A 3,812-nucleotide genomic window follows, 5' to 3' on the forward strand; every position below is an offset into this window, starting at 1 on the left:
CCAGACGTAGTCTGGTGGGGGGCCACTCAAAAGGGTGTACGGGTTAGGGATGGTTGGATGTATATCATTCACCCGTTTGTTGACTTAATGAAGATCCTGCACAGGCCTAAAGTCCATTCCCCCTGGCTTTCTCACAGGTAACAAGGGAGTATTCCATGGAGATCGGGACCTTTTAAGAATTTTTGCCTCCAGAAGCCGTTGTATATGTGGTGCGATTCCTCACTGGGCTTCTAGGCTCAAAGGGTATTGTTTTACCCGGATAGGGGTGGTGTCTGATTTTAGTTTGACAATGATGGAAAGCCTCTGCTTGGCTAGTCTTACCCCCGCAGTTTCTGCCCAGGCTAGAGAGTATTTTTGGACCCAAGGTTGTACATTGGCGTCAATGGCCATGAGCAGCTTTGGCTGATACAGTCTGTATTAGTCCCTCAATGCCAGAGACAAAACTTGTATGGGATGTCCGGTCCCATCTAGAATTGATATCTCTCCATGGTCAAAGTGAATTTGGGCATTGACTTTAGATAGTAAGTCTCTTCCCAACATGGGTGCTGGGCATTCTGGTATCACAAGAAAAGAATGGGTCACCTGCTGGGCCCCCAAGTTCACTTGGCGTTTAGTAGTCCATCCATATCGTTTAGTTCCAGTGGCCCCTTGTACCCAGCTGGTCTTTTTAGACATCGGTCCGTCTTTCTGGTTAAGGACCGAGTATTGAGCTCCCGTGTCCACCATGAAGCCAACCGGTTTCCCCTCCACATATATAGTTATCCAGGACTCGGGGAGGGGTGTCGGGCCCTGACCCCCCTAATCGCTATCCTCTCCTGCATATAGGATGTGGGCCCCTGTGGGGGACGTGGAGGACACCTCCTGCTTGGTGGGTCTCTCCCTTAGGTTTTCCTTGGGGCACTTATTCTTCCAGTGTCCTTTCTCTTTGCAAAACGCACACTGGTCCTTTTTAAGTCCTTGCCTTGCTGGCTTCCCTACACCCTTCGAATGGACTTCCCTTGTTCTCCGAGAATTAGCTCCCTGTTCTACCCCTGCAAAGGATATCTGGGCCAATTCTTTCTGATTCCTACGGTTTTCTTTGGCCCTGAATTCTCTTTCCTCTCACCTAACGCGTTCCTCTCTTTCTTCTGGAGTCTCTCTATGATTAAAAACCCTCTCTGCTGCCCTCACCAGGTTTTGCAGGGATTGCTCTCCCAACCTCTCTAATTTTTGTAGTTTCCTCCTGATATCTGGGGCTGCCTGATTCACGAATGCTAGCATGACTGCTGCGCGCGACTCATCAGCTTGTGGGTCCATGGGGGTATACTGCCTAAAAGCTTCCATTAATCTCTCAAGGAAAGCTGCAGGGCTCTCATTTGGCTCTTGTCTAACCAGATTTACTTTAGCCAAATTTGTTGGCCTCCTGGCGGCCGCTCGGGGGCCGGCCATGAAAGTCTTGCGGTACACTCGGAGACGCTCCCTACCTTCAGTGCGCTCGAAGTCCCAGCAGGGCCACGTCAGGGGAAATCCCTCATCAATCAGGTTAGGTTGCATAGTGGGTCTCCCATCTACCCCCGGCACATTCTTTCGTGCTTCTGACAAGATCCATTCGAGTTCCTCTGTAGTAAAGAGCACTTGTAACAACTGTTGACAGTCATCCCAGGTGGGGTTATGAGTGAAAAGGATAGATTCTAAAAGGTCAATGAGGCCCTGAGGTTCTTCAGAGAATGAAGGGGTCTGAGTTTTCCAGTTGTAAAGATCACTGGTGGAAAAGGGCCAGTACTGGTATGTCCGTTCTCCGTCTGCTCGGGCAGGCCCCGCCCGAACTGGAAATGCCTGGACTGTGGAGGAGGGGGCTTCCGGGTTGTTTTCTTCCGCCATATTGGTGATGCCCCTGGTTCTTCCCCTAGTCCCTTGGGCGGGGCCTCCTTCCCGGGCTGGGGCCGAAGGCGCGGTGTCCCTCTGTATCCTTTCAGAAGAGACCTGAGGAACCTGTGGGGGCAAAAGTGGATCCGCATAGGGGGGCGGGGAGAGTTTGTCTCCAGGTCGAGTAAATTGGGGTATAGTGAGGATTCCTGGAATACCGGTTTCACCCGGTTGTTGCGCTCTTTGTCTTCTTTCTCTTTGGATGCTTCCATGACTAGTACCTGTGGACGTACTGAAGCTGAGGACGGGAAAGAGGGAAGGGAAGTGAGGGGCTGAAAAACAAAAGGTTTTAGCCAGGCTGGGGGGTTTCCCACCAGGTCCTGCCAGACCAGAATGTATGGAGTTTGGTCTGGGTGCCCTGAAGGGTAGGGGGCGAGCACCCTCTCTCTGACTGCTCAAATAGTAGGCAGGCTGAAGGTGCCCTCTTGTGACCAGCCGACATCAAAAGCAGGCCACCCGGCAGAACAAAAAATTACTAACTTGCTTTTCTTCACCAGAAATGATAGATTCTGTGCTCTAGACTTAAAATCAGAGAAGTGGTTAGTCATAAGAGATAAAGCTGTAGAAGTTGTTTGTCCCATGATCACAGAAAAGCACACTGGGAGCCAAAAGAGCACAAAGAGCAAAGATGGCAAGCAAAGATGGCGCCAGCACTCACGCAAACACAACAGATAAACAAACGCAAAGTGGCCACCAACAACACAACACTGGGTCTTCTTGAATTTCCACTCAGTCTTACCTGCAGGATGCTCACAGAGCCAACCGCCCCCCCAGCACGATGCTGGGCCTTGGCCTTATGCTGGACTTAATCCAGTAACCAGAGCCAGCTGCCTCCCTGGCACGATACTGGGCCTCAGCCTTATGCTGGACCTAATCCAGTAACTAGAGCCAGCCGCCTCCCCGGCACAATACCGGGCCTTGGCCTTATGCTGGACTTAATCCAGTAACCAGAGCCATCTGCCTCCCCGGCACGATACCGGGCCTCAGCCTTACGCTGGACTAATCAGAACTAACACCGGTGCTCAGATATCTCTCCTCCTAGTGAGGAAACCCCTTCTACCGGGAGAATGTTATTCTTCCCAGTTAAAGGGATCCCGGATGAGCCCCCAAATGTTTTGCCCAGAGTCCAAGTCCCCAAAACTGAGAGAATAAGACATCCACAGCAATGCAAAAGCATAAAGGGGTTTATTGCTAGCTCAAGCCAGGGCTCCTGTCACATCCAACACAGTGGAGTAGAACAAGAGCCCCAAGCCCAGATTTTCAGCAGTATTTATAAGTTTAGAACAAAGACAGGGAGTTGGCAAGGGTTGATTGGCTGCAGGTGTATTTACTGATTGGCCACTTATCATCCCTCTGATTGGCCAGAGTTATCATCTCTCTGAAGCCCCGGAAGCATGACTCAGGGATTATTTTTGGCCTAGTGCACCTCTATGAGCCTGTCATGGCTCTGGTGAGGTTGTAACACTTGCCACAGAACAGTTATGATGAAAAAATAGGACCATGCATGAAAAAATAATTAGTAGCTGTCAGTAACAAGAATACAGTATGTAATATGTGCCAGGCACTATGCTCTCTGATTTGTAGATTCTTCCTTATACTTGAATTTGATTGGTTTCCATGCTGATTTCCTCAGATCAAATATGGCTTGACTCCTAACTTTGTGAACTCAGGATTCTAAGCCAAAACTTAGGATTTAATAAGCATTTATGCTCATCAAAACACCTTGAGTTATCCCAAGTGCAATAGCACCCTTGACCTAATCTGTTAAATAATTATTACTCCTAAGTTCTCACTCATCTTATCACTGCATAAGATTCCAGATGTATTAAAACACACACACACACACACACACACACACTTCAAGTAGATTTGCTGCCTTCATTTCCACTTTTAAGTTTTCCAGAGTG

This window comes from Oryx dammah, unplaced genomic scaffold, assembly GCF_014754425.2.
Source record: "Oryx dammah isolate SB20612 unplaced genomic scaffold, SCBI_Odam_1.1 HiC_scaffold_28, whole genome shotgun sequence".
In the NCBI taxonomy this organism is placed as follows: Eukaryota; Metazoa; Chordata; class Mammalia; order Artiodactyla; family Bovidae; genus Oryx; species Oryx dammah.